Below are 10,729 nucleotides of genomic sequence, written 5' to 3' on the forward strand. Positions count from 1 at the left end.
CACGCATCTCTCTCTTAAACGCACTCTCACTACTGTTTTGTAAGTAAAAGCTATGTGTGCATCTGTTGCCTTCATTCGTCATGCTGTCAGACAGAAGGATCCCACCGTGTGTGTGTGTTTGTGTGTGTGTGAGAAAGACGACCCAACACACACTCACACCTGTTGTCACGCTGTGTGTTTAACCTGAACGTTACCCCTCACCTGTCCTCCGCCTCTGCTGCACAAATCACAGCCTGTCAAACTGACATCCATCCGTCTGTCCATCTGCTTTGTTTGAATGATTTTAAATTACTGCAGCGAAGGAAAAATACCCTGCGACTGAGTAACATAACTTCAAAAACAAGTACAAGTACACATTTCAGCCAGCGCACGAGCCCGTCGATCGATCATCGATAATCACACGCTGATCTTTGAGAAGGATTTGTGTGTTTACGTCAGCGTGTGTGAAGCCTCCTCGTCTGTTCAGAAGCATGTCAGCATGTGTTTGTCAGTTGTTTGCATGAATGTGTTCCAGTGTGTGTTCAGCCAGTTTCACTGTGGATCATGCAGTTGCTCTGCTGTGCAGCTGTGTGTGTGTATGTGTGTGTGTGTGTGTGTGTGTGTGTGTGTGTGTGTGTGTGTGTGTGTGTGTGTGTGTGTTCTGCACGTGAGAACATTAAATTCATCTATATGTCATAAGTCCATAACTGTATGTGTTCAGTGACTGTTGGTGTGTGTGTGTGTGTGTGTGTGTGTGTGTGTGTGTGTGTGTGTGCGTGCTGCAGCTGTGCGGTCATCCTTCACCTCCTCCTTCGCCGACTGCTGGAGATGTTACTGCCGCTGTCAGAAGGAGCCATTTGGAGCTCTGTGTGACATTTGGCAGCACGCTAACTGCAGGACGCTAACGACAAGATGCTACCACAGGCGAGCTGATGTCAGGATGCTAACGGCGGCAGGCTAACGGCGGCAGGCTAACGGCGGCAGGCTAACAGCAGCGTCAGTCAGATTTTTCACCACTTTTCAAACTGAACTGAACAGCCCAGTTTTACTGCTGCTGCTCAGGCTTTAAGTTTATCTAGAACTGTTTAGCTCGGGAACGCCCAAACTAATTGCGCTACACCATTAGCATAAATGTCACGGATAATTTTAGCTTTAGATAAACACAAAAACTGACAGCTTAGGAAATGTTCCTGAACTCAAAACAATTTATGCTGAATTTGCAAAAAAAAAAAACCTGAGCGTGTGCAAACAGAGCTGCAGTCCAGAGTAAATAATCTGCATTTTAAATGTACAAGTAACACATCAGCACACATGAATCCAGCACAGATAACACCGTCCTGCAGCTCCTGAACGGCTTCACAAAAGACAGCTGACAGTTTAACAGAGTCCCTTCAGTCTAACATAAGGAGAAATGTAAAAGTGAAAGTTATCTGTGTGTGTGTGTGTTTGTGTCCAGCTGTCTTCTATACATCTTGCTGTCAGAGATACCCACATACCATAAGTGTGTGTGTCTTTGTGGGTGAATGGGGGTGCCATGGACTGTCGGTTGGAAGTGCACACACACACACACACACACACAGAGGAAATTATAGAAAGACAAAGCGACACAGTAAGATGAATAAACCAAAACCTAAAGACTGAAGGGATTTACCACCAGCTCACGGTTCAGTGTTATGAGCCGTTTGCTCTGGGTGACGTATGGATGTCTCAGGGAGACAATCAGGAGACAAAGGGAAACAGTTAAAGATGAGAAAATGTTGATTTTAGGAGGTTTTTTTAGACAAAAACATTTTTCCATAGTTTCTAAAAATGAACAAATCACATGTTTTTCTATATAAAATGTGCTATATAATGAACACAGACTATAGTTTTTATTCTGTGTCTTTTTATCTATCGTTGTTTTTATTCTGTATCTTTTGTATTGTCCATGTTGCTCTGTTTTTTCTGCTGTAACAATTGAATTTTGCCTGCGTGGGATAAATAAAGTCTTATCTTATGTTTTGTGCATTAAACCTTGCTGAACGACGACATGTAAACGAAGCGTTTCTATTTCCCCTCTGATTAATAGTCATGGTCATCTGATCATCCATTACTTTCAATGATCGGGACATTTTCATGACGTGTAGAGACTCATTCTGCAGTGGAGTTAAAAATTTGGAATGAAGAGGAGGAGGAGGGGGAGGGGGAGGAGGAGGAGGAGGGGGAGGGGGAGGAGGAGGAGGAGGAGGGGGAGGAGGAGGAGGAGGAGGGGGAGGGGGAGGAGGAGGAGGAGGGGGAGGGGGAGGAGGAGGAGGAGGAGGAGGAGGGGGAGGAGGAGGAGGAGGGGGAGGAGGAGGAGGTGTTATTGTCAGGTCGTCTGATATTCATCAAATGCCTTTCATCTTTTCAACTGGAGGGGTGTTAATCACACAAACACACACGCAGACAAACACACACACACACACACACACACACACACACACACACACACACATCGTGGGTGTGGTGTGGTTAGGGTATGGTGGAATGTCGTCACATTTAAAGGACATTCACGGGCACGTCGATGCAACAAGACGAGGAAGATCAGATATAAACCAGGAGGTCCAGCTGGAAGGATCATGAGGGCCAGGACGACCACAGAGCCGTGTCAGAGCCCCTCAAGCTGAAGTTACTGTTTACACAGCCTGAATTATCCGTTCAAATGTACGACATGTGATTTTCTGTTGGGGGAAGAAAGAAGCTGCTTTAGAGCTAAAGTGACCCTCAGTCAGCGTTCCAGCTCCTCTGTGGACCTGGATGGGGTTGAGGTCAGAGGTCCGGTTCTCTCACACCAGACTGGGAAACCCCTTTCTTTATGGGCCTGGCTTTGTGCAGAGGGGGGCTTTGTCATGCTGAAACAGGTGAGGGTCTTCCCCAAACCACAAACTTTAATGGCTGAATGAACTGTTCTGTGTGCTGGAGCGCAGTCTGACTCACAGGAAGTTGGCTGCGATTGGCTGAATATTATTCCTCTGACCTCCCTTCTTCTGAACTGAGGGGTCTGAGCAGGAAAAGCAGCCTCAGACCTGCTTCTCCTGCCCGACAAAGGCAAATAAAGTCTGTGAACAGGTTATTGTTTACAGCTTTTACAGGGCTGTGGTCGGGTTGGAGGCTAACTGGAGTGTGTGTCTGTCAGATGTGTTGAGGTGGATGAACGTTGTGTGTTTGTGTGTGTCTGTGTGATGATCCCTCTGAATGAAGAGGCTGCTGCTGTCAGTGTGAAAAGGCCGTTAACACACACACACAACCTGAACCTCTCCAACCGTCAGTGTGTACCCACCCAGCCCACTGCTGACTTCCTCACACACACACACACACACACACACACACACACACACACACACACACACACTGGAAGCCCACTTTCACTTCTGTTTTTGAGTTCCCATCAGCACATCAGGTCTTACAAAAAAAGAGGTGGAGCCAGTGTGTGTGTGTGTGTGTGTGTGTGTGTGTGTGTGTGTGTGTGTGTGTGTGCGTGTGCGTGTGTGTGAGTGCATGGAACAGTGTGGGGTCTCTGTGAAGCCTTCCTGTTTTCTGTAAAGACTCTTGTGCTTTCCTCTCGGTCTTTAAGAGTAAACTTGTTATTTTTCACAGCAACGAAAACACTTTGACACAAACCAACTGAAGCGAGAAGAGACAGAAAAGAAAAATCCAAAATAGTGCTTTGGGCTAAATGTTAGCAGCACGCTAATACGCTCACAATGGCAGTGTTAATATGTGAATGTTTAGCAGGTCAAATGTTCAACATCAGAGTTTAGCATGTTAGCATGCTAACTAAACTCTAAGTACAGGTGATGCGAGCGTCATTAGTTTTTCAGGTGTTAATCAGAAATCACAGTTCTGGAAATTATTAGATTTCACCCTGAGGGACACGTGAATGTCTGCACCAAAACATCATGTCAATCCGTCCGACAGTTGTTGATTTGAAGTGGTGAACCAACAGTGAGGATGTAAACTGAACTTGTTCATAATTTATCCATAAACTAACCTAAACTCATCAAATCCAACCTCACAGATCAACTAAAATGAGACGAACTGCTCGTGAGTTGTTACTTTGCGTTTGCTGTTAATCCAAATCTAATAATAACCACATGTAGTTTGTTTTATATATTGGGTTGGAAACTGGATTAAAGTAACATCATGTCTCTGGGTTCATCCTCTTGTAGCTCCTCTTGATTCCTAACCTGCAGCAGGAGGAGTGCAGGCATGCAAAGAGCAGCCAAAATGACAACAGCGACAGTTTGGCAGGTTGACTCGAGCAAAACCTCCAGTTTGAGCATTTGTTGGAGCCTGAGTGTCAGTGAGAGTGTCATAAATGAGGAGGAGGAGGAGGAGGATGAAAGTCACTGCAGGCACCTCATTAGCTCTGATTGGACCTGAATCTCTTTCATTTTCTGCCTGGAAACAGCCTGACTGCTCCTGTTGAGGCTGTCGATGTTTCTCAGAACACACTGCGACTGTTTATATGGAGACAGAACAGGCTGCATGTTAGAAAGCGTGACTCCAATCAGGCCAATCAGACGAGCACCAGCAGGTGTGTCTGACAGCTGTGACATCAGCTCTAAAGGTGCGAGCACGAGGTGAGTCAAGGTTTGGTTCCCTGTACACATGAAACTCGTGTTTTTCCTCATCTCCTCCATCTGGATCACTCCACCTCGATCAGCACAGTGAGTGAAAGTGATCAATCTATCCCAGTTCTAAGAGCTTCACAGTTATTGATAAATGTGCAAAAATGAAGAACAAAAATTAGGGAAACAACAGAGACTGTGCAAAGTTATAGATAAATAGATAGATAGATAAATAAAATCTGAGATTAAAACAAAGATTAAAGTATACAGAAAGCATGATGTTTGTATATTCATAGTGTCAGTTCTGGTGCATACTGTCTGTACTGTATGCAGAAGACGGTCTGTGAAAACAGAGCACAGAAGCATGTTTAGAAGCTCAGAAACTGTCAAATGTGGACGAATCAGACAAATTACAGCAACATTTTGTTGCCTTTCACCCCTCTGCGATGTGACTTCTGGTGTCCCTGAGGACGACCACAGGTGACTGACGTGTCATGTAACGTTCAGGGGTTTTCCGTGGAATAAAACAATGCTCTGCATTTGTGTGATTGTGTTACTTCAGGGTGGTGACAGAAGATGAAATAACAAAGGGAATACCCCCTCCCCCTCCCCCAGCACTGCCACATGCAGAAAACGAAATAATTATGAAGAGTCCTTTTAAGGGAAACTATCACATATTCAAAAACTTTACAGAACCAGCTGCTAATCTCACTTTCTAACTATTTACTACCATGCATTTTTTTCCCAGAACACCCTGAAAGAACCTGTGCTTACTACTTCAGCACTCTGATTGAAATGAATGAGGAAGCTGGGGTTTAAAGCTGCAGAGCTATTGTTATTTACATTCTCTATTAGCCCATGTGCTAATCAGACGTGCTCAGAGAGGAGCTGACCTCCAGCTAGTTGCCAGACGAGCAGCACATTCCTGTTTTCTATACATAGCCAGTAGACTTTACTCTTTCTTGTTGCAGAAACTCACCTGTTTTCTCCGTTTTCAGCTTCCTGGAGCACACAGAAATGTTTGACAGCTGAGGCCGGCTGTGTGCAGAGTAAACACACAACTCAAACCAAACAGCAGCGCATGAAGGAGAAGATGAGGACGTGTTGACCGTCACACTGGAAAAGCTTACCTTCAGCAGCGACCGCAATATTCCTTAAAGGATAAGGCTGGCATTGTAGTTTCCTTATTGTCAATAAATCCCATGAAAAGACCAAAAACCAACACCTTGCTAGTGTCAATACTTTCTGGCCTGTCTGTGGCACTCAGTCTCAAGCCTATTGGTTCCTGCTGAAGATGAAAATCTTTAAAAAAAACAGCTCGCAATCAAATATTTTCATCTTTAAGAAAGCTCTTAAACAGCCGGGCGCTGCAGATTTCAGCAAATGTTACTCAAACTGGAGGAAACAGTGTGTGTGTTTGGGACTATTTCCAGCAGCGGAGTAATACAGGTTTTCTGCATGAAGCTCGCCAAGGAGCTTTGACTGGTTTTCCCCTCCACATTTGTTATTTATGGAGATGATTCAACCTGTTTTCATGCTCATCCTCACACCTCATCTGGCGTGGTCTGTGGGACGGGTCAACCACGCCTCTCTCACCTGTCCTGAGCTGTGTTGGCATGGTTCACGTCGGTGAGTCAAACTTTACGCTGCAGGGATCCCCCCAACAGTAACCTGTCTCGTGTCCTTTTGGGGACATTGATCTATATTCATTACCTGGAGACATACCTTAACCCTAACCATAGCCACTATTAACCCTTCAAAGTCCCCACAATCTGACCACACACACACATTTGCACTTCTACCCTTGTGAGGACTCTCACTGATATAATGCATACCCTCAAACAGACCTTTGAAGGAAACGTGAGAGCTGGCACTCCTCTTTCTGACACGAGTGAACAAACAATACGATGGCTTCAAGGACAGACTTAAAGTGAGTGCCATTATCCAAATATTTTACCGAGTAGTGCATCTCGTCACTCTTTGGCTCTGCTGTAAGCACTTTCTCCTTCTGACGTGATCCAGCGACGTGCCAAATGCCCTGCAGGCAGTCAAGTCAAGTCAAAGCGTTCATTGTCACACACGATTACAAACAAGCTCATCTGTCCAGTGAAACTCTTCCTTTGCCTTCTACTCTGAGTGTTGTTTTAACATGGAACTATAAGGTATGAAAAGTTAGAAATATAAGACCTAAGAATATGAATAAATATCACCAGAGATAAAGAAAATGAAGTATCTCAAGAACATTGTGTACAATATACAGATCTGCATTATCAGTGTAGTATTTTAAGTGTGCTGCATGTCTTTGTTACCACGTCAACAAGTCCTCCAAATGAAAAGACAGTACGTAAGTTTGTCCTCTCGAGTAAAACATGGAAGTGTTTTTGGATCTCTCTGTCATCGCTCTGTATCAGGACAGCGTCTTCTGTCCTCAGAAATGACCACTGAGACAGAAATGTGTTTGAGGACAGCGCTCTGGTTGAGGTTTGGATAAGTTTAGGCACAGAAATGGTTGAGGGAAAGATCTTATTCTGGCTCAAAATAAGTATTTTGCCAATTGTCGTCATGGTTACAGTGATAAACACTTGGCTGGGAAAATAAAATGCTAACAAAAACAACGTTGTCTGTCACTTGATTCCCACTGATGATGCAGAATGACATCACCAAAACCGTCCAATGAATGAGTTACCCGTCAGTCAATATGACTTGAGGTGCGCGGCCGCTGTGAGCGCCATTTTTTCACTTAAATGTGTCAAAGCAGCCTCACGCCTCCTTACGATGATGCTGACAGAGTCCACTGCACGACAACCAGATCCTCCACAAACCTCAACCTGAATCTGAATCGAAGCCTGAAGCCCAGCTTTCCTCTCTCACACACAATCTTTAGTCAAACCACAGAGGAAACAAGTCAGATGTCATGGGGGAATTTTCGAGAGTCTGAAGATAGTGCATTTGTTTTTCCATTCAAACTTTCATGCAGAGCGGGACCTTCCCTCCTCTGCCTCATTTACATGCCCTCAGTAACCCACTTTCTATGAAGAAACAGATAAAGTATCAGCCTGATCAAAGTGCACGGTCAGCAGCAACCTGACCTCAAACACCTGAGCTTCTTTTTTAACCATCAGAAGGAAGGAGGTGTGAAAATTTGCCACCTGGATTAAATAAAAAAAGCATAAACACGAGACAGTGTTTATTATTAGAGCCCTCGACTCATACTGGCAACACATGATGAGCTAAATGAGACCGAATGATCCACTTCAAGCATCATAAAAGATCACAGGTTTCACAATCTGTCAGGCTGCTGCTGGTCTCCAGTCACATCAGCAGGCCACAAAAGTCACCTTACGGGGGCATGGAGCTTGCTCGAGTGCAGTGATTTATCACAGAAAACATCAGGTGTCACTCATCTGGAGCTGATAAGAGAACTCCTCCGCGAAGGCCTGTTCGACGGCTTGTGGTGAAGCGGCAGGAATGCGGTGCTTTCATTCATTACAAACCTATAGCAAACTGTAAAACTCAACGAGGAAATCCGCCAGAACTGACGTAGAAAGACTTTTATTTCAGAGGTCTTAGCCACTACTAGCATAAGGCAGCGTTCACACCAGCTTTGGCTCCGCATGATTGAAATGCTCATTCGTTTGAATGGAGTCAGTCCGGTGGTGCAGGGGGCTCCACATCAGGCTGAAAAGTCTCAATTTTTGCCACTTTTGCCAATCACATGAGTTTCTGGAGGAGTACTTTGTATGTATACATATCATCAAATTAAGTTTTTCTTTGTATTAAATGGATTTGGTCCATTGTTTGTCTCATTTTAAGGATGTTTTATTAAATATAGATTGTCGGTGACTGAGATGTTGTACATATTCCACATTGTCCTGATCTGCTATAAACTCAGTGGGGACTGACAGGAAGTCAACCTGTCTGCAGGTGTGCATTACATCACACTTGTCCCAGTTCCCCTTTTAATGAGATCGTCTGCAATTTTAATTTGCTGCCTTGTGTGAAGCTCTTTGTTACCTGATTTTTGAAGTTTATAAATGGGTTTTTATGATATTATTCTAAAACATCTTTGCTAGTTTATCCGCAGTGTGGATGAAATTGTGCTCTTTAAAAGTGTTTACATGACAGTTGGTATGACCGCAGTAAGCTGACCTGGTTGTGGCTGCCTGCATGGAAACACGAGTCAGGTTTGGGAAGCAGACTCGGCGGAGTCTCCTGCAGCTCGCAGCTACGATCCAACGACACCGAAACAGAGCAGAGGGAACTCAAACGTGTGACACAGACAGTTCGCTGCCTCCTTTTGCATGCTAATGATGTGTCGATAGTTTGACTGAGACCACTTTCACACATTAGAGGGCCGGTGGGAGGGGGTCAGTGGAGCAGAAGGTGAGAGGGGAGCCACTACGACTGAAATGAGAGCAATCAGGCGACGTAAACAAGCCCCTGAACGATCAGGTCAGAACCTGCAGCTGCCGCGTCTCAGCCACATTTACACATGAAGGCACTGACCCTGCGTCACATGATCGGCGTTCACACGTTCATCCTGACACTAACTACAAACACTACGTCAGAGCTGAGGCCTCGAACATGCTTCATAACATCAAACAGCCACTACGAGGTGTTTCTGCTGAAGCTTTGCACCATTTGCTGAAAGTAACCCCAAAACCTCGACATCAGATCGAGGAGCAGCAGTGCAGGACTGCTTTCATGCTTTCAGGTCTCTCTATCATCCAGATAAATGAAGCATTTTTTCATTTGCTTCCTTGTTCAGTGTCTTTACTTGTCATGTGCAACAATCACAGTGAATTCTTTGTTCAGTTTGCAGAAAGGAGCATGCATCTGCCCCCCCAACCCTACTCTGACATGGCTAGCCTGTGAAGATTGGCTTTGAGCTAACTGATACTGCTAGCTACTACTGATAAGTGCTCATCTGAGGAGGACGCCATTAATGTTTACATTCAGCATTCATCCAGGAGTAGATGCACGTGCAGTGATGCGGTTTTTTATGAAACCGCTCAAAACAAGGTTTGTGGATTATCTTGATCGTCATGATTTCTGGAGAGAGATGCTGCTGGTGACTTTTTCCTCTGTTCTTTTGGCGCTTTGAGCAGCAGAAGCCAGAAGACACAGCTCCAGACCAAAAGTACAATTAAGTATGTGGTCAGAAAACATCCAAAAAACTGCCAGTGAACCTAATCTAGCAGTTTGGACAATCGTCCAAAATTATGGTTTGCGCACTTTAAAAAGAGTTGTCTCGATGCAAATGAGTTTTACGCAGAGAAACTGGTTAAAAAAATAAAAACGTAGCAGTTCTGGAGCTTCTGACACACATCTGGGCACGATCAATACTCTCATATCAGCTCCTGAGCACGGGAGAATTCGAGTCTGTCTGAATTTGGTTGAACTGATATGTGGTAAAGTGAAGAGAAGTGAAGTAAGCAGCACTCGGACGTCATATCTGTGAATTTTACGTCTGATATGTTAAAAATCCTACTTATTGCATTGTTTTTCTATGCTTTTTTTTCTGTTATGCAGCCACCAAATCATAAAAATCATCATTTTATCTCTGAAATTTAGTCTGAAGTTCGCTTTTCATCAAGTTTGGCTGCAGGTCTGTAGTTTGAATGTGAAGCTCTTTCACCTCAGAGCAGCCTGATATCAATTTTCTCTGCGTGAAACTCGTTTAACAAGAGCAGCTACACACACACAGACAAAGGAAAACACACACACACGGTCGCAGATCAGCAAACAGACGCTTTGTTGGCATCCCCGCCGGCCGTGCACACGCACAGCGCCGGCCCAGCTCAGGATCTCGTGCTTGTGACTGAGCTCTGATATAATAGCCTCATTATTTTAACATGACTCTCACAGCCAATGACGTGGAGGCAGGAAATGCATCGTCAGAGCTGGCCGGCGGCCCTCGGGGGAGCTCTTGGCCAGGCACCAGAGTGAAGGGTTCTGGGTAATGGGTTACAGATGAGGGTGATGTCGGGCAGCTGCGTCAGCCTTGGAACAAGGACTGTAGCCTTACCGGCTGTTGAGTCACATCCAGGCTTAGTGGATTTAACATTTCAGCGTGAACACATGATGATGAGGATGACGACGGAGAACAGCTGCCTCACGCCGACTGTCCGAAAGATCAACTGCTGCGATTTTATCTGTAA

The sequence above is a fragment of the Chaetodon trifascialis genome, chromosome 3 (assembly GCF_039877785.1).
Source record: "Chaetodon trifascialis isolate fChaTrf1 chromosome 3, fChaTrf1.hap1, whole genome shotgun sequence".
NCBI classification, from domain to species: domain Eukaryota; kingdom Metazoa; phylum Chordata; class Actinopteri; order Chaetodontiformes; family Chaetodontidae; genus Chaetodon; species Chaetodon trifascialis.